The 27,728-nt window shown below is 38.9% G+C and overlaps 1 long non-coding RNA gene across 2 annotated transcripts in view; it reads left to right on the plus strand.

Moving 5' to 3' along the window:
• Positions 1-27,373, plus strand: part of LOC106888212 — a 156,504-nt gene extending 129,131 nt beyond the window's left edge. The window contains exons 1-6 of one of the 2 annotated variants that reach the window (XR_001412064.1): positions 14,139-14,197; positions 17,774-17,903; positions 18,194-18,367; positions 25,196-25,481; positions 26,753-26,898; positions 27,152-27,373. This is a non-coding gene — a long non-coding RNA (uncharacterized LOC106888212). Of the gene's footprint in view, positions 1-14,138; positions 14,198-17,773; positions 17,904-18,193; positions 18,368-25,195; positions 25,482-26,752; positions 26,899-27,151 lie in introns of those variants that run through there. The other variant, XR_001412063.1, reaches the window with a different exon arrangement.
• Positions 27,374-27,728: the final 355 nt, after the last annotated feature.

Raw genomic sequence — 27,728 nt, forward strand, 5'->3', positions numbered from 1 at the left:
TACCAAGGCCTGTGCAGGAATTACCCAGAGCAACATTATAGCCCCTACATTTACACTGAGACAGAAGCTAATCTTCTCTGTCAGAGATATACTGCACTGGATTTATCAACACCTTCGCAACCTTCACCAGTACTTTAAAATTCTTCAGGTCAAATTCATCCTAAGTGAAGTCAAGCATAATGAATTTTCAGCCTTCTGACTAATTCTGTAACAGGTGACAAATTCTGTGATACAACATGAAACCACAGAGAGATGCAGCTGCAAAAGAGAAAAGTAGCTGTTGTAATTACTGATGGGCACAATAACTATCCATTAAGAATGACTAATGAATAAACCAAGCATAGACTACAAAGAAAAGATCCTAAAGACTAAGAGTCAAATCAGGAAAAAGACTGTGCTTTGTGTTGTACAGTCAAGGATAAATCTGTGATTTCCAGTGAAAGTGCTCCAAATTGTTACCTCTCTGTTTCAGAATGTAGTTTGTTTTTATGTTATATTTCATTAACTCTGTGGAATATGTGTCGAAGTGCCAAGAAATTGATTCCTTCAGTTATGTTTATGTGGTGTCATTGATCTAAGTAGGAACCACATAAAGTGCCATTGATCTAAATGGGGGTCAGGTTGAAATGTCCAAGGGAAGAATATGTTATTTTAGTTCTAGGAGCAGAACACCCACTAGATTAATTCATTCACATGCACTTTTCTAAGCGAGTCACAAACTATTCCAACATACTGAGACTTGAGACTTGTCTATTACAACAGCAGGGAGCAGAGGCACAGAAGTCTTGTATTTGTTGCTGTAATGAGCAATAAATTAGCAAGAGTCAGTATAATATTAACCTGCTTTAATTGCAATCTCCTCGCCTGTTGGCTCTACTGTACATATTTAGTTGCACAGTCTCTGGATGCTGTGGTGTTTCCAGTATGATCACAAATAAATGACTGTGCCATTCACTCCAGGCATTGGTGATGAATTTTCATCAGCCTTTAGTAATGCTTGAAGAAGAATTTGACTGTTTCAAAACATTAAAGCAAATACTTAAATTGGTTCCTATCTGTTGTTTCTATATAAACTCTTTCAGGCACTGATAAGAGGTTAGATACAGACTACAGATAGCTTACAAGATAATATATCATTTAAACATAATACCAAATCCAGAAATGATCAGAGAAGACAATGGTGAGGGCACAGATGAAAATGCAAATGGAAATCTAGGAGTCTGATGAATGGGAAAATGAGTGACTCGGCAGGTGGCACTCTACCAATACCCAGATGAAATTAGAGACTACTTTATGACTGAAAGTGGTGAATATTTGATGATATGCAAATTTAAGGTGCTGAAAGCTACAGTAGGTGGGCAATTCCTTGAGTTTTTACTGTATTCCAAACTAGGTGCTCTGTTCAGACAATTCATTGCAACTTCAACCTTGATCAGATGGCTACGTAATGCAATTCTGCCTCGACTAATTCACCCTGTAGACTTATTTATTTCCACTTTCTATTGTATAGTACCGCTGTACAAAATTAAGTCACTCTGTATTGTGTCCAGAAGAGGGAATAATTTATTTGTAACTGAATGAATATAGTACTACCATGGCTGATTTTGGAGGGAGTTTCATGAAGTAAAATCTGTGCCAGAATCAGGTTTGGCAGAGCCATGACTTTCTGAAAACACTTTTTGCAAATGTAAGGTATAGAATTATTGTGGAATACTGTGATACACACCTAAAATTAATTGCTGGGTAGCAAAGCGTTTTTATACTACTTGGCTGATCTTTAAACAAAAGTTAGCACTCAGAAACACTTACTGAAACCATTAACTTCCTTGCAGTGCATTCTAGTTCAATAACTGTAATGAAGAGAAGTGATATCTTCACATTAAAATTCTAACAAGGAAAATATTTTCTAGTCATCTCTGACTCCAGAAGTTTGTGTTTTTCACTGAGCTGTATTGCTTTACAGGAAGAGGTATCCATCATTCATATACCATATCCTAGCCTAAAAAAGACCTGATTTATATCTATTTCTAGAGGTGTCCCAGCCTGGGGATATTAGTGGTAGAGGACTGGAAAACAGGTTCTGTTGTATTATACAGCGTGTTTTTTAAAGCCACAAAATAGCTCAAGATTTGCTTTTGCCATATGCATTACTGATTGTTATTGTCTCAGTGGGTAATTATTCTTGCAGTATTCATTTAACTGCTTAATACTTGAAGTTACACAGTTCTGGTGCACATTACGCAGTTGGCAGAGGGGGCTACAGCAGCAAGCATGAGGGGTTAATTGACTTTTATTGAAGCAATTTATAGCTTGCTCTTGTTTTCATCCTTAAGCACTACTGATCCACTGTAAACTAAGGTCTATTGGGACAATATTTTTAGAGATGTTTAGTTTTCCACTAAGCTATATTTTATTTGTGTTGTTTCCTTTTTTTCCCCAAGATACTCTGGTGATGAAAAGGATAAGGTCATTGTTACTGAGTCTGTTAAGGTGAACGTATTAAATTCTCCTGCCCATTAAGGGGCAGATGTTGCTGCTTTTTTTATTTCAGAGAAATTTACATACACTTCAGTTTGTGGAACAGAAATTGCAGTAATTCAGTAGGTAGCTACATTTGCTTAGCTTACATAAAGTGCTGTGAGGCGGTCCAAGGGGAGAAGTGTTACCCTTTTAAGTGATTTTTAAAATACCAAATTTTATTTCAATTAATTCTAATGATTTGGTACTAGTAGTATTTTACCATTATCACCGTTCAGCGTGTTTGAACTCTACTAAATATTTAAATGAAAGTTTTATGGAATACACTTTTTTTTTAGAATTCAGAGGATTTTATGGATTATTATTCATAACATCTGCCACCTACAGAAAAAAAAAGCCTTAAAATGCTCTTTTAATATGTATTTAATGCTTGTGATACAATTTTATATTAAATAAGATTTGTTTCATTTTAGCGGTTGTGCTGCATAGCTGTGAGAAAGATCTTTTTGCTCTATAAACCCTTAGGTTTGAGGTTTATAGCTTGGCTATTAAAACTTTCATTAAGAGGAAACTCAAGCATATAACATATATATGGGTTTTTGCAAAAGAAAAGCGTATTTTTTTTTATATATGTTATATACATAACATAAGAACGGAAAAAGAATACAAAATAGCCATTTTATTATTAATGAATGCTTACTGGTAACTAAAAGGGATTGTGTAAAGGAGTAATGTAGATCCTATATGTTTTATAAAATGTATGCTGTATGTTTTATAAAATAATTTTCTTAAGAAACAAAACTTTGCTAGAATTTGAGATAGCCACAAGAGAGATCTTGGAAGGTATTCTAAAGGCAGACAAATCAAGCTTAAGTCCTTTTTTATTTTTAACTGCAGGAAACTCCCATTGTTTGGTTTTGTACTTGACATTGAACCGGGCAGGTGTGTCCACATAAGGTGCAACAGGGAGGATTTGCCTGCTGGCTTGCTGAAGTGACAGAATTGTGCAAAATAACTGCAGTGGTCTGGCAAGCTTCAGGAAGCAGGTGGATCTGAGGTACCTGTCTCCAAAATTACAATGCTGAAAATGCCTGCTTGCCTGCTGCCTAACCCAGGAGGCATCTGCACTTTTTCCCCTACATTATTATTCACCAGGGTCCTCTTCTGTACATCTTGAGATGCCTAGAGTTGCCCCATTCTCGGTGGATCTGGGTGGTATAGCCTATAAATATGAGCAAATTCGGGACCCAGAAAGTCTATGTGTGCATATGTGAATATGATGTATGGTGAATAGGAGAATTTGTATATGGATATTGGGAGGTATAAATTTACATACTAGACAAGACGTTGATACTCAATTTTACCAAATACACTGTTCATTTAAAAGGTCTAGAAAGTCCCTTCTCCTCTTGTATTGTTACCTTTATTCACTTACATTTCGAAATGCTGTTAATATTGAATGATTATGATAGAATATGATTACAATATCACATTAATCAGCAAAAGAGTCCTTTTTTAAATAATGTTTTTTCTTCAGGAAAAAGACTGGTGAAATGGAATTGTCTAAGAAATCATGACAGTTTACGTCAGGGCACTTTTCCAAAAAGGATAAAATTTTTGCTAAGTGAAGAGACCAGAACAGTCAGCAGTCTGATAATTAGAGCATTTACCTAAGTGCATTTGGAGCAATTATTAGAATCTGGCCCTGAAAACTGTGAGGATGAGCTTGAACAAAGAGGAAGTAGCTATTTTGAGGTGATGTTTTCTTTCTCAAAAACTATGTTACAGGAAGATAATTGAGAACAGTCAACGTGCACTTGACAATGATAAATCATACTGGATCAGCCTGAAACTGGTCATCAAAAAGGCAATGGTGGATAAGGGAAGAGTAGGGGATGTAATATACCTCGATTCAGAAAAGGCTTTTCATACTGTTTTCCACAGAATTCTCATTTGGAAACTAAGGAGGTTTGGACTGGTGACTGGAGTGTTAAAGAGGCTGAAAATCGGCTGACCACCAGTCTCAAAGGGCCAACCAGTGCTTTGATGTCAGAGTATCCAGGGGCTGTTTTTGTTAAATTTCTTCGTCAATGATCTGGATGATGCAAGTGAATACACCATTGGCCAAATTGCAGATGATATTAAATTGGGGTGGACGTGAAAAAAGATAGAGCTTCAGTGCAGAGGGACCTGGAAAAAACTTCAGGATTTGGCCAACATAAATCTAGTAAAGATGAACAAAGAGAAGTGCACAGTTTTGTACTGGAATGGAAAAGCCCTGTGCCTTGGTACAAAGCAGGAGCCCATTGGCTACGAAACAGCCCTGCTGGAAAGGGCTTGGAGTTCCAACAGGAGCCCATTGGCTACGAAACAGACAGCCCTGCTGGAAAGGGCTTGGAGTTCCAGGGGGATGCAAGACTGAAGGTCAGCTGCCAGGGCACTCTTATCATGAATAAGACAAACCACAAACTGGCCTACATGAAATATGTCTGCTAATTTGTGGTGAGGCAGCACCTCAAACACTGCGTCTGGTTTCAGGCCCTCCAGGTCAAGAGGGAAGTTGACAAACTGCAGTGGACCCATCAGGGCATTGTCTGGATCATTAGGGACGTAGAGCAACCCTCTGAGGTTGAGGGAGGTGCCCTTGCTTAATCTGGGAAAGATGATAATAGCAGCTTACAGCTGCTTGAAGAGGAATTGCAAAGATGATGAAGTCAATCTCTTCTCAATAGATGACATAAAAAGGGGAAATGAATTGTGGCTTGGGAGGTTTGAACGAAGTCAGCCTATCAATACTGCCAACACACGTACAGGTTGTGAGTATGCTTTTCATACTCCCACATCTCACAATCATTTCTTTTAATATCTTTAACACTTCAACCAATTGCGGTTGCTTTTAGCACATAATGAATTTAAACCAGGTGAAAATTTCCACAGTCAGTTACTCACTCCCTCACCTATCTCCTGTCATATCACTTTATTTAAGTCTCTTATGGGAATATTCAGCTTTTCTTTTTTGCACAGTAGAATGAATTAAAGGTAAAATATCAACTTGGGATTCCCCAGGAAAGGAATTTCGGTCAGCTTTCATAACAGGATTTAAGCAGATTCAAAGAGCGTTTGAGTTTATGGATTAATAGCACACGCAGAGCATCTGCATTCACCTAGTAGATACTAACAGCTCTGTCTAAGGCTTTTAAGTTGGGTTAATCATTAACTGATTAAAAATTCTCAGCAATTTTTGACATAATAGACTATCATATTCCATCAAGTAAACCAGTCAAGATTATTTAAAATAGTAATTCAGATTAAGAAAAACTATTTTTCCTAGAATATAGTAGAGTTATGTGGAAAATAAAGCACTAATAGAATTGCCAGAATAATTTACCATCGCATGACATGAAAGTGGCTTAAATCTCTCCTGGCAGAGAGCACACAGAGTAATGGTTCAAAGTGATCATTACTGCTTAATCATGACACATTCTGCTGGAAGAGGTAGTTATATTTCTCTAAAATGATGCATTTGTATTTCCTCAACTCTTTCTCTTCTTCCTCTTTATGACTTACATCAAGTGACAAGGCTCATAGTGAAATGAAATTTGTTCAAATCAGTTAGTGAATTAGTAGAAGAATGACCATAAAATAGTTGTTTAAACTTTACTCAAATAATGAAAAGTGTTTCAAATTATAATTATCACTGTTATCACCATTAGCTTGAAAATCAATAGCATGTAATGTAATTCTTGTTTTTACTCCAGTTATTTATATTTTACTTATATATTTACAGATGCAGTCAGGTAGCAGTCTCCAACATGGTGACAGTTCCATATCTTGTTTCTCATGTTTGGTTTTCCTGCATTACATTTGCATTATTTTCTTTTTCTTTTTGCAGCATACTGTGGTACAAAATTTAATTGTAGCTATTTTTAGTTTACCAAATTAACCTTCTTCAGCAAGAATAACTGCAGAAGGAGTCCCTGGAAAGTACATGTGAATTTTTTTTAATCGTATATGAATAAACTTATGACTTTTAATATATGAGAGGTAGCTCAAAAGAGCCAATAATAATCCATAAATGATTAAAAATTATGAAAAAGATTTTAAAAATTACTAGTATTTTGGATGTCAGTTGATTCATGCCAAGGGGCATTGGAAAAGCAAGCTCTTTCCAGTTTTTCTGAATAGATGCCAACTATATTATGCCTAATATACCTTAATGGGCTTATTTTAAATACTGTAACCAAAATGTTTTGCTTTTAATTCTAGAAGTCATTATTTGGCCAAGCCTACTGACACTCCTGACTGGAGCACTGGAGTGCCTACAGCCCAGAGAAATGCCATCTAAGCTTTCCAGGATTAGAGAGAGATGACTTGCCTGGATTACTCAGTATCACCCCATTAATGAAATCCAATAGATGACAAAGCTGTGTAAGTTCATTATAGGTCACTAGACATCTCAGTGTATTAGACAGCTCGGTGTTGTATCCCATGATGTCTACTTAAAGAGCCAGCACTGTCTTCCAAAGCTCAAAAAATAATATTGGACTTTTCTATATAAGGAAAGGTATTGAGCCATTTTCAGTTAATGAAAAGCACTAAATGATGGGTCATTAGGATATTTAAATATCCTAATGTTCATATGTGAAACTCCAAACCTATATAAATGTTTTAAGTTTAATTCATTTGGTTCTTGGTTTTGATTATTATAGCAAATTCACAAAGCAATTGTTGAATGGATGGACCACTCAATTAACATTTCAGTTATAATGGACATGGTTTTCTGTTAAAAGGAGGGAGATGGCAGTTAATGACAAATTGGCTTTTGTCACTGAATTCTCCTTCAATGCCTTCATCATTTTGTGACGGTGACTGAAATTCTGTGCCTCATGATTTGTCTTCCTTGTTGAAACGGAACTGAACCGTTTCAAACGTTCCAATTTCACAACCACACAGGGTTTAAAATATAAATTTCTCTCATATCTCAATAAGATTAGAGATAATATATACCGAGCATGTTTGTAAGAGCAGATCACTCCTTGACGTTTCAGTAGAGGTTTCTATTTTTTGTCTTATATTGAGCTTTCTTTTCCTTGTTTTCCTTGTGTTTTCTTTCTCCTTTTTGAAGTGTCCTTCACTGACACAGTCTCTGCACTGCAACCTCCCTCACTTCTGGGCAGGATGAGGTGACTTTGCTTCGTTCTGCCGTGCTTATTCTGTTGCCATTTCTTTGCTTATGTGAAACGTCCCCTGTGGCATATTAGGTCAAGCTGTAAGAAGTAATGTCCAGGCTTCTTTTGATATTATCAAATGGAAGATGCCTGTTCTGTGGAATCATTATAGCAATTATAGTATTATAACACCTTCCTTCAGATCAATATCCAATATCACATATGTGTCTATAAGACCTTCAATGAAGTTTTTTTAAAATGGCTCTCAACATGAGTTTTCTGCATACTGCCTGTCATTGCCTGTAAAGACGTAGTCTATGTCTTGAAGGTACAGAAGCTCTACAATTTTTTTTTGCTCTTGGGATATAAATTATAATTTATTGACTGAAATGCTGTTCTTTACCACTATAGAAGTAAAAAATTTGTACAAAAGCTACTTGTTACATTCAAAAGAGCAGCTCTGCTAACCTGTGAGATATGAATGACTGGACCAGGCAGTCTCAAAAGCTTTTGAGTTTTGTCCCAAGTGAGAATTTGTTGAAATACCTTGAAAAATATGCCTCGATTTCGGGTTTTGTAGGATAATACTGTCACTGAAAATTTTCCTATCCAATACTGCACTTATAGGTAGTCAATTAAAAGAAGTAGTAACTGGAAAAATCTAGAGAACCCATGGTTAAAAAAAAATCAAGAAACATTAATTTTATATTATAAGAGAACTGCAGTGCAGATAATATGGGTTGGTATTTGTTCCACAGACAGTGACGCTAATGAAAGGAATTATGGAAATCATGTGCTGATTTCACATTTCTGGGAAATATTGGAAGTTGCATTTGAGAGGACACACGGTGTTATTATAAAGTCTGTACGCAAGATGAAAACAGATGCTTTTTACAGCTTGTCATATGGTAAACTCAAGTTAGAATTAATTCACTCAATCCAAGGATTTAAATGATCTAGAAAAAATGATTTTTTTCTTTTATAAAAACTGCAGAGAAAAAGATTTAGAATTGTAGAACAGAGAAAGACAATTTATCTGGGCAAAATCAATAAGACTATGCACAAGGGAGAGAGGGTTACTCAGCATGAGTTAAGGGTTAGTAGAAATAAGCCTTTAGTGTGAAATTCAATCCTGTGCTAAGTACCAACACAGACATATCACACGAACCAATTAAGGACCATTTAAGACTGCTGTACTTTTTCATTAAGTGTCTCTTAAATGTAAAACTTGACTAGGTCCCATCAGTCAAATATTCACTTAAAGGTGACCAATAAAGGTAGTAGAAAAGCTTTTCCTTTAAATTACCTTTTCTTTTGACCAGGAAAAATCTTGCTGAGAAGCTTAAAAACAGTCTATAGTAACAGGAGGTTAAAAAGGTAGTCTGTGCTTTTACAAGTCCCAAGCTTATTTATAAGTAAGAGATGCAATGAACTTTGCTCTGCAAGGCTGCAGTTTCTCATAGAACATCTTGAAAATAAGTAAGAAATAGACCTAATTGTTTGCTTGATCATTAATTAGCCATCCTGCCTTTCCATATCAGTATTTAACTCCATTAAGCTTAATCTTTACACATATACCATATTAATGATCTCACACACAGATAGCAGTGGAATACATAGTGATTAGTGAAGCAATAATCACATAAAACATGATCAATTTTGTCTGTGTTAATGTTAATTCCATCAATTTGTGGCATTACAATAGATACTGGATCACAATTTGAGATGTCTTTTAGAGATCATAAATTTTTACCAGATAAAATTATTTCTGGGGGAATAAAACCCCATGAAAATAACACTGTGTCTTTGTGAGGTATTCTTTAACAAAACATAACAAAAAAAAAAAACCAAACCCAAAAAAAACCAACCCCCAAACCAACAATAACCCAGAAAAGAGACTGTTTCTAGTGAGATCAGCATAATAACTAGAAATTGTGAAGTTTTCATTTCTTTTAGCTCTTCTTTCATGACATCATGAGGCTATGACAGTGGTCCTCTTCAAGACCTGTGTTCAAGACCTCTTTTCTATAAGAGTTCTTCCAAATTTTAATCGAGACAACTGAAATATAGACTATCTGTGAAAGCTCATAAAAAGGCAACAAAGCTAGGGAGATGTACAGTAAGATTTACATATAAAGCACTTCAAAGACTATGAAGATTCAGAAGGTATAAATTGATACTCCTCTGGATCATTTACCTGTTCATACCACTGAGATTCTCATTCTCGAGTGGTTTTCTTTGGGAAGAGTAGGAAATAGTGGGAATACCACACAGTATTCAGAATAGCCATAGGGGCATTTTCTACATTGCACATTTCCATGAAATAAATGCATCATGAAATTTAGGGACAGTGCATTTAGAACAAATAAAAGAAAATATTTTATGCAGAAAATAGTTAGCCCATGGATTTTTCAATGGCAAAAAGACAGATAATGTGTCTGTACGTAATGGGCCTGGGTAATTTATGTTTGCTAACACTATTTGTAGCTATGATAATACAGATGATCAAATCTCATGTGTCAGAGAAATGTGATGAAAAGGAAACACTTCTTTCATTTTTTTACTGTCATTTCATAGTCAGTTAGATGTTTTACGGTTTTATAAAGTAGAGACATAAAGTATGAGAGAAGCTGTAGAACAGTAGATAGACCCATTATGACAAATTCTCTCTTACTTGCTTTGTGAATATCCAATCCAGAATGCCCATTGTTGCCAAACTGCAGAAAATATTTCTGTTTTAAGAGTTAGCTTGGACAAGCAAAGCTGATAAATGTTAGAGCTAAAATAAAACTATGGAGCAGAGCTAAGTGACCCAATAATAATATGTTACCACTTTTTCATTCGTATGACACCTGATTTATAGGCCTGGAGTTCCCACTGATTTCAGTGGTTCTGTGTGATTTACATGACTATAAATGACAGTGAGATCAATTCTTGCACAGTTGAGGTTTTTCTGTCTTAATGCTATGTTGCACAGGTTCAAGCACTATTTTCTCTTCTGTCACTTTTTGGTCAAGACATATTCTCTGTAAAAGGTTCTGGAAGAGTTCTGTCACATTAATACTTTCTAACTGAAGGCATCATTTGCCAGAGCCTATATTCAGTGTCACACTCTTTAAAAGAATTGCTCTTGGCATCACAGCCTAATGGTATTACAAATCCTGTCACACTATCAATAGTGAAGTGGTAAGAGAGTTAGAAATATTAGAATGGTGCTCCATAGTCATATAGCTTGGCAAGGAATAATCTGACTCTTCTCTTGCTCATACCAATGAAATGTTGTCAATCTCAACTATCCTGATTTATAGGCTGATTGGAAGACCACTAGAATCAATCTTCACCTGTCCAAGGGGAACAAAGAATTCCAATTTAAGTGCTTCACAGTGCTCTAAATAAGAAGAAACTTGAACTTAGTGTGTAAACAGATCAGTAGTATCATCACTTGTTCCAGATTTAACAGGGAAGTGCATCACCTTAGCAAAATATTCTTTTTGGCTAAATTGTAAAACAAGATCATATAATCCAGCAGGCTCCACATGGACTTTTGTACATCTAGTTCAATCTGTCAAAAAGCCTCCTAAGAAACATCAAGCAGCGTCAAATCTGACCATATCAGACTACTGACTGCAACCTGTCACATAGCCGCACCAGATAATTGGGTAAGTCATGACAGAAAGAAGTATTTATTTGGGTTTTCTACACATTTCTGAAAACTAAGAAAATTTCCAAGACAGCAGTAGCATAGAAAGTTTACAGAATTTCCTAAAATTAAATGGATGCATTCAGATGGTGTGTATAGTGTTTCACATGAAAACCTTATAGTCTTAGGAAAACCAAAAGTGTTCAGTATAACAAACTTGACTATGCTTACCAGAAGAATTACTAGTGATTTTAATGTATTATTTTATATAATTAGTTGGATATGAATTTCAAGTCTTAGAAAAGGGTATAAACTCTTTGTGAGAATAATTGTTGTTATCCACTCTGGTGCCACCCTGATGGGACACGAATTCCTATGCATTGCTGACACAGCAAAAATTAGTAGGAACAAGTAAGCATAGCTAAAATGGAAGAAGCTTGAATATAATAAAACCATTCAATCATTTCTGATTTTTATTATCGGTTTCTTTAAGTAGACTGTTTTAAATGTTTACCAAAGTAAAAAGTTAAAGCACTGATGGAAATAAACTCTTCTAAAACAGGGCTTGTGTATTGTGCAGATGCAATTAATTTTTCTTCTGTAAAACCATCAGAAAACTTAGTGGCTCCCTAAGGTATATTTAAATATTCTTTGATGAATTTTCTTGTGTCATGCTTGATTTTGCATGTGTCACACAATTTCAAAGAATGTGTACAGGGGGAGCAATCACTTCTCCTATATAACTCTAGTATGGCTTCACGTATAATTATGAACTGTTTACATACATTATATCTGTGCAGGAACAACCATATTTAACACAGTCCTTCAGTGAAAAGATTCTTGTCGGTCTTCTTGGGGGGAAGATTGTTATCTACAAAGCAAGCATTCTGTCTGAATATAAGAAAAAGGTAAGGTTAGTGTAGCATGCTTAAGTGAATTAGGAAGACTGAAAACAATTCAAGTATTTCTGTATTTTTAAAAACCTTTCTTTTTATGAGTCCATATGTCAGCCAGTCACTGTCAGGAAGCAAATGTAGTCTTGTATTGGTCTCAAAGAACGTCCCTGCAAACGTTGGGCAGCACCCCTGCCAGAGGGAGTTACTTCCTTCATCCTGCCACTGAGTTACTCATTACAGTTCACCTCGTACCACTGCTACCACTTTAAAATCATCCCTTCTCCTTAGAGCCTTCACACAATTTTCACTGTTCTGTCTTCCTTTTTTTTTCCCAAGTGTTTTGTCAGCATTACAAGCCTGGTTAGTACTGCCTAGAACTGACATTTTTGCATTCTCTTGATTTTAGGCACCTGGAAAAGAAAGGACTTTTAATTTTTTGTTAAAGAGTATACAAGGTAAAAGCAAGAATCTTTGCTAATTATTACACTGTGGACAGTTTTATTTTTTACATGACCTATATGTATGGAAATACATGATACTTACTGCTTGTTTTTACACTAGTGTTGGGATTCCAATGTCCTTGGAATTTGTTCTTAAGACTGGAGTGAGCACAAGCCTTTTCACCCACGCTGCTACACTTGAGTCCCTCTCTCCTCTTCTCTACAGTCTTTTTCACTGGTGGTTCTGTCCCACCGTTACCTCCCCTGCCCTTCTCTGCCCTCAATCTAGTCTCATTCTTTTTAGTTGTCCTGGATCCATAGGCTTCTCTGTAGTGTCCTCCTCCTTGACCACTCAGCCTCTGTCTCTCCTGGACTCTACTGCGCATTTCCAGTTTCTCCTAATTCTGTCTTCAGTCTCTGCATCTACTTGTCCCAGTTTATGTCCCTAGAAACCCTTTATCCTTCTGTAATTAAAAGGGGTAGCTTTGTTCCCTGTTCCTGGAAATGGCTGAACTTCTTTGAAACTTCCCTTTTTTTTTTTTCCCTGAAATTTTCTAAAATAAGTCTGAGAATCTTGGAAATTTCCTAGGAACTTTCAATCTAAATACTTGCTGATTTGTAAAGCTGTGAGCAATTGAGAATATGACTTTGTGACGGTTATCGTTAAAAACCTTAATAGGAGGCAATGCTTTAGCCTTGCCCTTTTCAGCTGTGTCCAATGATATATTTAACTCTTTATTATGCCTTATTATACCATTAATTCACTGAAATAGCCTGTTCTTGTTATCATGAAAATTAGGGACAACATCACTGGTGATCACTGCTAGCTATCGTTTACTCTGCTTTAAAAATATTCACACAGATCACTGATATCAAAATAAAGACGTTGAACATCCAAGTTCAAGCAAAGTCTTGTAGACAGAGAGAATGTGTAAATGGTGTACTGAGCAGGAATAACACTTTTTATTACTACCAATACATCATTTTTCTTTAAGAACAGGAGGGGGGAAGTAAGTTCTTTGATGCTAATTCTCTTTTTAATTAATTTTTAGGGTCATGAATTTACATTACTAGAAAGTGTGAAGACTGAAGTTTCACTTTGACGCTGTACATTAAGATTTAATGACCTAGACTTATTTACACCTAAATGAGTTTTTTAATGGTCTAATTAACAAAATGTATCAGTTTGGCTCTTTAAACTAAGCCACTCTGAGGTAGTATCTTTTAGTAATTTCAAATGTTTAATAAAAGATGAAAGTCTTCCATTATTTTAAGTGAGTACTTTTTAACAAGCTCTTTCATCTTAACATATTACCACTGCCTCAAAAAATTGGACTTTACATTCAGAATAAATTTAAATTAGGATCAATTAAATTAAAATTTAAAATCAGAGGAATTTGAGCATTTTGTGTGGAAAAAAGGTAAAGAAATGTTTAGATCTTGATAAACTCTTGTATGAGGAATTCTAGCTCCTAGGAACTGCTTTTTTTCAGAAGAAGGTCCTGCCTGTCCTACTGAAGTACCAAAGGTCCAGTTTGTGAAGTGAGAAGTATGGTCTTCTCAGCACTGAGAAGAGTAAGTCCTCTGTTTCTTTTGGCTGCTGAGTCAGACGTGATCCATGGTGGATTAAGTCCAGTTCTATGGGTTTGGTTTTCTTAGGAAATCTAACTATGAAATACTTTTCACTGATTTTTAAACATTCTTTCCAGCTGTGTTAGCTGGAATTTACATCAGAAGAAGACAATATATTAATTATCTGAATTTTATTATCTTTTGTCTGGAGGCTTCCAAGTACCTTGTATAGACAAGTTTTACCTCCTTTTTTAAAGAGCAGGAAGCTCAGATATAGAATGATTCAGGACTTGCTCGAGATCACAGAGGAAACTGAGCAACAGACCTTTTCATTCTTAGGTAATCTTAATATTGTGACTCAGGCTAACATTTCTGGCTTGCAATAGGAACTTATATAAGTGGCAAACTTCAAGCACAAGAGGACCCCCCCTGGTTTCCATGGGGCTACTTGTATGAATCAAGTTGAGCATTCAGATAAGGTATCAGCAGGATTAAGGCATTACATATGGTGGAGAATTGAGCTTTATATAAACTTTAAATAGACTCCCAATCCTTTGTGCTTCCCATTGTCCTGTGTTGCCTCTCACTCTGAAATAGGGCATATCAGACAGCCAGGAGAACTGAGCAGACAACTGGGAGAAAGAGGGCTGTCTCCTATGAATTAAAAAATCTAACGGCTGACCCCCCAAATCATACGCTTCAGTTTCAATAACTTCCATGCCTTTGATATCAATCCTGTGATTCTATTTTGGTTTGTCTTCTGATTTTTGAACTCCTGGGGTTGGCTACACTGATATAATCTCTAAATTTGGTGGGGAGAGAGAAAGGCAAGCATTGTTAGGATGAAGGAGCCTGAACAACAGCAGCTGCTGATCTGCTCAGTCAACAGAGTCTGTTTTATCACACGGCTTGAGATCGAAGGTTTCTCAACTATATTTTTAGCGCATTAAGTAAAAGCTTATTTGTTTTTCGACTGAGGTGATTATACCCTTGGTGAGGTGCTACTGCTTGTTCTGCAAAATAATAAAGACTGTTAATCTTATGATAAACTCAGGGGTGCGAAATGAGTGTCACTCAAACCTCTATTATATTACATTCATAGTCAGAATGTTCAGAAAACATCTGCATCTCGAAGTCATGATTATTTCTGCTTTAATGTGCATTGCATCAGTTACAAAAGATAAAAAATAAGTTACCTGAGTCTCCCGTTAGGGCTGGGGAGCTATGCAATTTAAGTAAATAATAACATAGAACATAGCAACATCAGCAAGATCAGAACAGGGGATGCATCTGTTTATGAGCTCTTCCTCAGGAGTATTTTTAGCCCCTATCCCTTAGAGAAAGGATTTGTGGCGAGAAATACAGCATGTTAAGAGAATTTGCTGTCATCTAAATAGCCCCTGCACTGGAGGCCATGAAGTATTGTAGACCGTAATTAATCCTTCAGGTTACCATAAGTGGTAGGTCGGTAATTTTGTGACAGACTGGTGAATCCAGGCAGCTTGTGAACCCGCTACCTGCAACTTGTTCCCAGAGAGCTCTGTAGAAAAACCCCATAGGTACAGCAGAGCTGTGGCTGTGGCTGTGTCTACACGCACCACGCAACAGCACATAGAAATAACAGCGAGCGAGCGTTAAGTGAGCACTGGAAGCCATCTAGCAACAGCAGCACAGTGCTCTGGGTTTATTACTCTGAAAGGAACAATACGTCAATACTGCAATTCTACTTTTAGTACCGAGTGAATTTGGAAATACCACTGTATAACACTGCATTATGCTGTGCAGACGTGTACCTGCTGAAATGGGAAGAGAGGGGGGAAATGCTGCCTCCCATTAGAGTCAGTAGGAGTTTTCACCAGACCAGGCTGGATGGGGCTTTGAGCAACCTGGTCTGGTGGTAGGTGTCCCTGCCCAGGGCAGGGGGGGTGGAACTTGATGATCTTTAAGGTCCCTTCCAACTCTAACCATTCTATGATTCACGTTACTTCAGTTGGTTCAGGATTGCACCCATGGTTTTTTTACTGGTTTAGGGTTTCCTACCTACATATGGCTTCATTCCACAGCTGGTGTCATCACAGCCTGTTCATTGCAATTCTTATTCTTCATCCAAGTTGTTTTGTAGCTGTTGTAAATTGAAGAATAAAAGATAAATCTCTGGCAATATTTTGTCTGTTTAGACAGAAAGGTCTTTAGGAACAAGGACTACCTTTTACTGACTGTTGCTATAGTGCCTAGCACAATAGGGGCCTGGGTCTTAGTTGGCATCAATGTAGTACCTCATTGTAGTAATTAATGTTCCCGAGGAGATAAAAAAATACAACAGCTACTCCCTAATGTAGTCATGCACCATAATGGCATAAAATAATTTGACATTCTGACTAGTCACATTATGTGTGGAATTACACTTTGCTATGCAAAAACTTCTCAGGTACTAAAAATAATCCTTCAGGTAACACTGATGATCTTGCAGTAATCCAAATGATTTTACAGACCCCAAAGCTCTCTTTTGCATATGTACAGATACCGTACTCTCCAGTGTAGCACTGAAATTGGGGAAATGCGGCTACGCAGGAGGTTAAAGGCAGAAAATATTTGACAGTACAAAAGCTGCAAGACAGAATGGGAGCTACAATAATGCACTCTGTTAATGTTGTGAGGTGGATTTAAATAAGTAGGAAATTATCTGCCAGAATGGAATTTGGCAAGAAGACCAAACTTAACATTCCCTCATGTCATCCAAAATGTCATGTCCATTTGAATAACGTCCTCCTGGATGGAAACAGGCAGAAATTTTCCAGTAAGAAATGCTTCATTAGAAAATGCTGAGTTACTGAAAAAAAAAAAAAAAGGTATTTCTCAAGAAATTCTCTGGGTCTTTGGGTTTGTTGGGTTATTTTGTTGTTGTTGATGTTGTTTCGGGGTTTTTTCTTCTTTCTCCACCCCCGTGCCCCTTGCCTGGCCAAAACATAGGTAGGTCCCCATTATTCATTGCTCTCCAGGAAACCTTCTGTGTGGCCTTTGTCTGACTCCAGGGCACCTAGCAGGCTTCCTGCAGCTCAGCTAGGAGCTGAGCCCAGAGCTCAGATATCTCCCAGGTGCCTCCAGTAGAGCTGGCAACCCTGAATTTCTGAGATCTCTGACCCAAGTTGGGGGATTCTGCAGCTTTGACTCCTCTCTCCACAACAAAGAATTTGAATACCTCAACTCCTGCTCCAAGCCCTGGCCTGTGGGGCTGGAAGCCATGGGAAAGCTTGCCCAGCAGTGGTTGTACTTTTGCATGCCCTGCATTTGGCACTGTAAATACCAAGAGTACTGGTTAAAGTTTGGATGTCCATGTTTCTGAGGTTCCTACTCTATAGGTAGGTAAGAAACAGTCTCAGGAGCCCTGAGGCTCTTAAATCTGTTGCTTTCATAATGGAACATTGCCCAGGTTCATCCAAGATTTGTACAGTTGGTCCCATTTGTTTCAGACAAAATAATCAGCACCAAAGCTATCTAATTTTTCCAATGTAAAATTTTCAGAATTTTAATTCCAATGGAATTTTTGAGAATCCTCTTTTTTATTCTCTTTCAAAACAGAAATGTGGAGCAGATATCTTGAATTTAAGTGAAAGCATCTCCAAGCACTGTCTGAGGGAACTACTCAGTGCTTCACACTGAATTGCCAGCATCGCTCCAAACTTCTCTGCGTGGTGGTTTGCCGTCTGAGGTTGGTTGGGTTAGTCATTCTCAGCCTGTGAGATGTGGCATATCCAAAGTGGGAGGTTGATAATGTTTGGCACTTAATTCTTGGTAGTGTATTGTTTACACTAGAGCCATTAAATGTTCTATAACCTTCAGATATCTTGGGTTTTTAACCATGGCTTTTATAGTGTCAAGATGTGTTGAAGCATATGTATAGTGTGTTCAGTCGTCGTGTATGCGGAGTTCAAAGCTTTGTTGCCTCTGTTACACACAATCTCCCTGTGCCTTCACAGCTGTAATCTTTCCTCTTGACAGAAACATTAAAAACAGCTGTGGATGTTAAAGATGCTCCCTGCTCCCCACAACAACAGTGTTTCATGGCACCAGAGTTAATAGCTGTGGAAGGACTGAGCACAACTGACTGAGGCTATGAAATGTCACTACATTTGCATTGGATGGTCTTCTGTCCTGTGCCAGCAGGGAAGAAAGGTAACAGCACTTTACATTAACAGTCTCTGATGTGCATATAATTAGGATTAAGTTTGCACTTTGTGTGGTAAATAAGAATAATTGAAGCTCTCCAAACACACATTTAATAAATATTCACGAACTGTAATAATTCACCAGCAATCAGTTGTGAGCAAATTTTATTAGAAATCAAGAGATATACAGTGCCTGTGTGTGCCTATACATAACAGCTAGGGTGGCTGAGGCTGTGGGTTGGCCCCTTGTTCCTCTTTGTGTCCTTCCATGTAGACTGGGGGCAATGGCAACCCTGTGTTCTTGCCATGCAAAATCTTCATTTGCAGGTCATTTGTAGAAAGGTTTGCCTAGGACCCTTGTACCAGGGCACACCTTGCTCTGCAGGACCCGAGAATACAAATGAATTTGGCACTCACATAGGAAAGAACCTATTGAAAGGTTTGAAGAAAGTATTGAATACCCAAGATTAGCCTTTCGGCTGTAGTGGGACTAGTCCTATGTAGCAAAGTGTTTGCAGGATCTGGACTGGAGAAAGCTTTGGCTAGGATTAGAAGCTGTCAATACCCAGAATCAGAAAATTCAGAAAAGGATGGTAAAGGCCTTAATCAAGGCAGCGTGATGAAATTTCCCCACCAACTGCTTTGCAAAAATTGTATTAATAAACAGTTAATCTGGGAATTATTCCAGCAGATCATGCACAGGGACACCAAAAAAGAAATAGTGCTGGCATCATATTATGTATAACGATTGAGATGTCAACGCTATGCAGTGATTTGAGCACACTGGTGCCTAACAAGAGAGGAAAGGTGTGTGTTGGCAGAAAGAGAGAGAAAAAAGAAAAGTTTGAGATGCTATTTGTTTAAAGAAAAAAATCCATCGTATGACTTTTTTAAATGAGGATAAAACTACTCTCTCCAGCTGCATACAAATGGGGAGCATCTCACATATTAAAATGGAACTGGGACTTTCAAGTACTTCACTCAATATGCAGAAAATGATACTGGATGTTGACAGCTTCTCTCCACAAAGAAGACAGCTGTGGGGGTCCTTTTATTAGACAGCATAAAAAAAATAATCCTGAAGTGAAGTTTTCCCAAGTAAATAGGAAAATATTCAATAAAACAATCAAGTGCTGGTTTTATTTTGCTGTTCGCTATGGAGTTCATTACATTTCCTACAAATAATACACAAAACAAATCCCTTTTTAGGACTGTGGGAAGTACTCACATATGACAAATGGTGATTGGTATATAGATGTGCTGAGCTGGTAATGTCTGTGTTCTCCAGAGCCCATGAATCATCTGACAGTGCCACTGTGATGTTAAAGTAGAACAATATTTTCCTTTTCCATTCTGGAATATCCTGAACTTTCCAGAACCAAGGAGCCTTCCTTATAATTAGAGATGATGCCCTGTGCAACCACAACCCTGTCAGTTCTCAAAGTCTCTGTCTAGTTCCATGTGTGAACTATACATATTGCTCTTATTCTTATACATGTGCCCCTAGTAGAGAGCCAAATCCTGGATTCAAACACCCAGAATTATGTCTTAGCTTCTAGCTAATATGCAACTGCATTATCCCCATCTTCCCATGGCTGGGATCAGTCTGGGAGCTATCCCTAAAGGTAAACTCATTGGGTTCAGAAGCCAAGTGACTGTTGTGGAAGTTCTTTGGCTCAGAAACTGCTTCTTCCATGTCCCAGTCAGCTGATGCTGAAAAAACTCGTTTAAAAGTAGTGCTTCAGGGATTTTTTTTTAATCTTCTCCAAGATCGTAGAGAGATGTTTGAGAAAATAAGAGTTTATACTGGTGAAAGTGATGGTTATGTCTTTCTCAAAATATTTATGATCCTTGCATGAGCATTTGGGACACAAAATGGCTAATATGCAAACAACAGAGTTAACTGGGGTATTGCAGAATATCAGCAAACATATACAGTATACATTTGTCAGGTGATACACAGAGATAAAAATCAGCCTGGCAGCTCTTAATTTCCATTTCCAGAGATGAACTGCTGCTCCAAGAAACAGCTGCACTTTTCCCATGCTTTACCTCTCATGGATTCAAGAAGGGCCTTTGCATTTCAGGGAAGGAACGCTTCTCCCCTAAAAATTTTCTGTCTTGGTTTTTCCTCTCTTAGTCACTTTCAATCAAACCAGAGGTTTCTTTGTTGTTTGTCTTTGTGTTTGCCTGCAGAGCTACAGTTAAACACCAATTACAACTTGGATAGGTGATGATGTAATGCCATTTCTGTTTAACTCTCTTCTTCAGGTCTTGATAATGTATGTCTTAATCATCGTGACTGTTAAGTTATCACACAGAAAGCCAAATGATTCAAATACAGATGCTATTATACAATTTTAAATGGCTGCCATTTATGAAAAGTAAAAGGACTGATGCAATTGATACACTGAGAGGGCTTTATAAATCTCTGCAGACACAGGAATACATTGCATAGTGCAATGTGAGTGATGTCTGCAGCTAGTTCTCATTTGAAAATCCTTAAGTAGTTTTGAAAATTCATCCCATTTTGTCTCTTTAAAATGTGTGCTTTGTTCCTCACTTTCTACAGTCGTAGAAGTGAGAGGCTAAAACCGTCTTCATGGCTTGCCATTTGACAAGTTATTCTGCTGGTTCATCCTTTCACCTCTTGTGAAATATAAGCATCTCTTTTTGCCACAAAGACCCTCTGAAGCTTACCACACTCTCTCTAACTACCTGACTTCTGTGTCTGACCTCCATCAGCACTTAATCAAGGGATATTCACTAGCTTAATTAGCCAATACTGCATTTTCTGTCCAATCTCTCTTAACCTCTGTACAAGGCCCAGATCCTCACCCTCACCAAGTTGCAAACTGCAGCTGCTCTTCCCTGACTCCCCTTCCTCTATTCCTCTTCTATATCAACAGAGCTACCCAAGGTGAGACAATTTATCGCCACTTTATTGACTCTTTTGCTGTATTCCCACTGGGATTTCGGTGCCGCCTGGGGCTTCTCAGTGCTAGAATAACATAAATGTTTCATAAAGTTAATATAGAGAAGGAAGGGGAGCAGGCAGGAGTCAGGTTGCCCACAGATGTTGAATAATGGCACTGGAAGAAATGCTGCAAATCACTGCAAGCTGAAAGCTTACATTAACATCTCTATTCTATAATTGCATGGTATACTCAACGGCTGTTAGCTTTGGCGGGCGTTGCACAGTAAAGATGCATTAGAGTAATTATATTGTAATGACAGAAGATCATGAGTTAAAGATGCTGTGGATCCTGTTAGTATACACATCTGAAATTGTTTGGAGCTGATGTGGGAGGTGTATCCACATGGAATTTGATAGCACTGATATTGTAATTAAAGCTGAGGAGATGGGGTTTGTACTTATTTCCTACTGCTGCCTGTGAATATTAATTAGCTCATGTAACCACCTGACCCTCGCAATAATCAGCTCTGTTAGACAGAGCAGGAGGGAAAATGTGAATTGCCCACTAAATATTTATTAAGAAAGCTGAGATGAAAACAGCCCAGTTGTGGTAGACAATAGAGGCTCCTGGAAGCCCAAGTGCCTTCTCCCTGGTGGAAGGAAGAGCAGAATATTTCCAGTTTCCTCTGGCCTCTGCTTCATAGAGGACAAGGACATTTCTGGCACCATACAGATGACAGAGACACACCTGGTTTGCCACAAAAATAAGTAAGACAATCACAGGTCTGCAGAGACCTCAGATTTCTGAAGACAGTTGAGACTTTTTTTGCTTTCCCTGCTCAGCTTCCTGTGTAGGGCTGTAAGGAGGAGAGATGACTCCAGAAGGCCAAAAATATACGTCCGAGCTGAAGAGCTTCCCACGGGCTGGACACACTGGGTAGATGTATGTTACTCTTTCTGATGGCTTCAACATCACCCCCAAAGAGAAGGGAAATGCTTATTTCATCGCTTGCAAAGATGGGATGAAGAGGTACATGGAGGGTACATGGGGTACATCTCGTACTGGGGAAAGCCCTAAACTAAAGAAAACTAAAATCCTAGGCTGCCTGGCAGCTGTCTCTGCCTGGCAAAGCAATCCTTTTCACCATTACACTAATAATGCTGTGTGAGCTTTGAGGATACTGAGAAAATTGGGTTCAGGGGAGAAGTTTGAAAGTGTGCTTTTTAAAGATGGCAAGTAAAAGCCATGTAGAAAATGAAGATAAGTCTCTATCTGCAGCATAACTAGGTAGCTCTGTTTCTCTCCCCATTAGGTCTTGGTCTTGTTTGGTGCAGGAGCAGCCTTTCTAATTGTTTCCTGATGAGACTGGTTATAGACTTCATATTTTTGTCCTTCCCACATCTCCCTCATCTTTTCCTATCATGGTCCCTTCCCCAGTCATAAGGATTGGATCAGCTCAGACACACAGTCTTTGGAGTCTGTGCGGAGGGGCAGGCTGTGTTAAAAAAATGGTGTTGTTCCTAATTGCTTTAGGGTTGGCGAGGCAGTAATTCTCAGAGAAGAAGGTAAAGCACGATGCTGCTGTGCGCCGGCGTCTGGTTGCTGCTCTGCTGGAGATCCAGGAGCAGCAACAGCACTGTGAGACCTCTTTCTTCTTTCCTGACAGCGCCACGGTACCTGTGTCTTAATCAGTCAGTGTCAGACAGTGTCACAGGCTCTGAAGGCTCCTCTCAGCGAAGCACAGCACAGATACCTCCCTGCTGCTTGTAGCTTAGGTTACCGTTAGGAGACTGAGCTATACCTGATGTAACACTTAAATGCCCCAGACGGGCTGAAATCTTCAGAAGCCTTGGCACCAAGGGGTGTTCAGACCAAGCCACCCCTCGGCTGCCAGCCCTGCCACCCGGCTAGTGACGGCACAGACAGGAGGCAGAGCAGCTGCCAGAGAGAGGTGACAAAAGGAAAATGTCCTCGTTGTGGGCTCTGACATAATTTTAGTCGTACGCATTACAGGGAATGAGAAATCTGTGTATATTTTACATTAAAATACAGCATGCTTCTCAGGCTTTCTGATTTGTAACTTTCGTGACTGGCATGATTTAAATCAGAAAGGACGAAGGGGGGAGCCCACCCAAAATGAAACGGTGACATAAATAAGAGTTTTAGAGGAAACAATGGAACAGCTGACTATAGGGAATAAATGTAGCTCCATCAAAGTTAGAGTGGTTTACTGTTCCCAGCAGTGAGTCTAGCATCAAAGGGAATCCTAACCCTGAAGCCCCTGGAAGGAAGTGGGTTATCAGCAGATACAAACTGATTCATGTAGAGAACAAAGACAACATTTTGCGTACGGGACAGCCTGGCTTTTCGGTGACAGCACTCTCTTCCCTGGGCACGGAGAAGTTCAGCCTGGGCTTTTAGGCCTTCCACCATGTCAACACATTTTCCTCGAGGCCCCCTACCTTCGAGGTATGAATAAATAAGGCTTTATTTTTTAAACATTATAGTAAGTTGCATCTGTTCAGAGGATCCTGCTGGGAACGTTTTCACGTTCCACAAGCAAGTTAGGCCTGTGGTGTTAACACAGGGGCCTGGTGAACCGTGTTCACCCGTGGGCACTGAGTACGTAGAGCAGCTTTATTATTAAACTGTTGGTGTTCAAATGCTTTGCAGAATCAGGGCCACCAATGGTAAACTTCAGGCACTTGACTTTCTGTTTGTTGGCTACCATTTTATGGGCCCTCCCGATGCTGTATAGCCCTTCATTGTGTGCGGAAGGGAAAGAGTGGATTGTTTGGAGCTACCCTGCGAGTAACAGCAGAGGAGGCAGAGCTGCTGCCAGAGAGAGGTGACAAAAGGAAAAGATCGTTGTTGTGGTGGCTGATAGAATTTCAGTTGTGTATGTTAGAAAGAAACGAGGTTTAATTAGTGTGGAAATGCAGAGGAGTGATGATGGCTTTACACTAGGTGTTCCAATTTGGCTGGGTCAGTCTTCCTCCAAACAGAGGACATGAATGTGCAGCAGAAGATATTGGAGGTGTTAATTTTGTCTCAGATTTTCATTGAGGATATTCGTTCTGTCCCCACTTTGAACCAAAAGCATTTCAACCCCTCAGTTTAGGAGTGTGCCCCAGTGCAGAGGTCTGTGCTCCACCGCCTGGTCCAGCACTCGGGCAGATGTACCTGTGTCTCCTGCCAGATGATATGGCAACTTTAAGTCATCTCCTGCAAAACGTGTACACAAATGGATGCAGAAATCAGTGTGGTTTTTTTTTACTAGCATAAGGCCGTTCACCATGAGCAGTTGCAGGATTGAGACCTTGTTTAGAAACAAGATACTCAGTAAAATTAGTATGGTCAATTTTCATTTTTGAAATCTTGTACAGAGTATAAATATTTTGGAAATGAGAAAGAACACAAAAATGCTCAAGTAGTGCATATTCAGAGGCCTCAGCTTTAGTAAAATGTTATGGTTTTATGAAGCTTCCTTATAATTCCTTCCAGCTGCCCCAGAAGTAAAAAGGCAGTGGTGTTTCAGGGGCTGATTGCAGAGGTCATAACCTTCTGCACACAATATATTGAACAATTCCATCATTCCTGCCTTCAAAGTGAATTTAGACTGACATAGCAGAATAGAAAAAAAATGCTTAATAAACTAAGAATTTTATTGCACACACACAGAGTCTCATAGGTATGCATTCAGCAAAGAGTGGGCATGGCTCTATAATAGGTACACTAAAAAAAGCAATGTTTGTATTAATATCCCCTTTCACCACACTGAGTAAAAAAAAGCCCTTTTCGGTTATTTTACTCTTTACCCTCATCATCTGTTTGACTACAGCATTACCTTAGTAAAGAAACACTGTTATGCAAAGTGATAAATATGAAATTTAAGAGAATGAGTCTTTTATGTGTAGTAATAGATGCAGTGCACTGAGCCCAGCGAGGGATTGAGGAGACCTTGCCCTGGCAAGAGCTGGCCTTCGTGCGTGTCCTCTGGCCAGGAGAGAAACTTTCCGCTGTGCTGCCCCTCCAGCCTCCTCAAGAGCAACGAAGGCAAGTGCTTCCAGGGGCCAACTCATCAGCCCAGATGCTGATTCAGCCCAAGAATATTTAACGGCAGCAGAAAAATGGATCACACCAGAGGATTTTCTCCTTGAAGAGGATTTCACCCTGTTCTACTCAGAGATGGAAATTTCTGAGGTATTCTGGACTTCTTTAACAGGTCTCAGCAGTTTAGTGCAATAAAAAATGGAAATCATGATCATGCACATTCCACCTTAGGCGTAAGATCATAGTTAACCCTTTGATGCGATAGGAAAAACCCTCAGACCTTCATCCCCCTGAAAAGATCCATAGCAAAACCATTTGCTATATCACGTCCAGTCTTTAGCACCCTGTCCTTCACTGTACCCCCTAAGAGAAAAAGAAGCTTTAGTATCCCTAATGTCCAGATGAGCAGCTGAGCTCTGGACTTAGACCAAATCCTCCAGGACATCAGAGTGCCTCGAAACTTTTGAGACCCTAGGCCCAACGGACCCTCTAGAAGCCAGGATGAAGGATGGGAAGCAAAGCCTTAAATCCAAGGCCTTCATGCCTTAATCATAGACACAGCACCATCCTTCTCCTACAGAGAAGTTCCTCACCATAAATAATGCTTCATTACCAACACTTGTTTGCTAATTGCTTTTGCTTTGCAGGCTCACTGTTTCATTATTACATTGCAGTGCCACCGCTGCCTTGCTTTCCAGCCATATGTTGTCAATCATATTTTTGCTTCTTGTTGTTGCATTATTGTGAAGCTCTAAGCTGTTTATGAGTCCCTGACATGTGAAATTCTGGCTGTGTTCAGATTTCAGCTAACCCTGCTGCTTAGATGCAGGAATATCACATTTACCATACAGAGAGATTTATTTAAAAACCAATTGTGAATTACACCGAGAAATCTTCACTAAACCATGACAATAAATAATGAGAGGATGTTTGCCTGGAGGACTTCTCCCTAATGAGGTTTGGTCTTAGGCAGGCACTCTGTTTGGAAGCCAGATACCTTGTTTCTTGAGATTTTCATTTTTCTCCTAATCTAGCAGGGTTTTCTGTGAGATTTTGTTAATAATTGACCATGGGGTCACTAATGGTTACACATAACAGGAAAAGGCATGACCATGAGCGTACTTGGGGGAAAAATAATTTTGTGTATCATTCCAATCTCTAATATCTATTTGTTTGTAAACAAAAAATCTTAACAAGGTAGCACAGTGTTTTGGAAGTAGGTATACTCGGGTGTGCTCGTAAAGAGAACTATGGTTAAGTAGAAAATATTCTTATGGCCCCCATTTCTTCAGAGAAGGGTTTCTGCTCTGAGGGGCACCTCTCTGTCTAGTTACAGTCTTGTGTAGGATCTGTTCTCAAACAAACTTTTCTAAATGAACTCTCTCATTTCTGTAACTGGTGTTTGCATTAATTCACCCCAGACCCCACTTCCTCTGCGTGTGCCGTCCTTGCTGCTGGCTCCTTCAGCGACACGCGGGATCCTGCCAACGCGGGGTTGTGGCAGCCACATGGATGAATATGGGTGTCCCCAACAGTCCACCAGTTCAGACCTTCATCGCTCTGTAAGGTACACAAAAACAATTTTCCAGCGTGGTATTTTGGACACTCTATTATAAGGAAATGTATGTAATGGCAATGGGGGTATTGGCATATATTCCTGCCAGTGGAGGTGTGTATGATGTGTGTGCAGGAAAATCTGTAGGGAATGATGTACAGCTACTGTGTGTGAGACAGGTGGGTGCTGTTCTACTGGTGCTCATTGAAACCCCTGGCATCCCCTACCACAATAATTTCCAAAGTGGTATAATATTTCCTTGCAGGTTTACTTAAAGATTGATACAAATAAGAGAGTGAAGCACTTTTTTACTTGAACAGTGAGAGGCAAGAGTGTCATTACCTGGAGACCCAGGGTCCCTGGCCAGATCATTGGGCCTGGAGAGTTACCTACCAGACATTTCTTGGATTCTGCAGAATAAATGGACATCCAGGTAATGGGGTAGGAAAGTAACCAGACTGAAGGATTCCCCCATGGACAAATCCCCACTGATATGAAAAGGTAGCCAGAACATACATATGGCAGGCCACAGTTATCAAAAAGTAATATGTATAGCAAATAGTTTTGGTTGGATCTCAAGTTAAATTAACCTGCACCATCATTTTGAATAACAGTACCCGGGATGAAGTCTTTCTCCCCAAATGAGATATTTCATCTCTGCTTATTAGTAGCTCGTTCCCATACTGGGCAGAACTCTCCTTAAAGTAGAGCAAGAGGGAAGAATAATATTGTCAGGCTCCTAAATTAATCGAGCTCTCCCCTGATGTAAAGAGCCCAACCATTTACTTACTGCAGCGAGCAGCACGCCCTCACGTTACGGAGACTCACAATGGAAAAATGTG

Source organism: Calidris pugnax, unplaced genomic scaffold (assembly GCF_001431845.1).
Source record: "Calidris pugnax isolate Ruff unplaced genomic scaffold, ASM143184v1 scaffold28, whole genome shotgun sequence".
Lineage (NCBI taxonomy): Eukaryota > Metazoa > Chordata > Aves > Charadriiformes > Scolopacidae > Calidris > Calidris pugnax.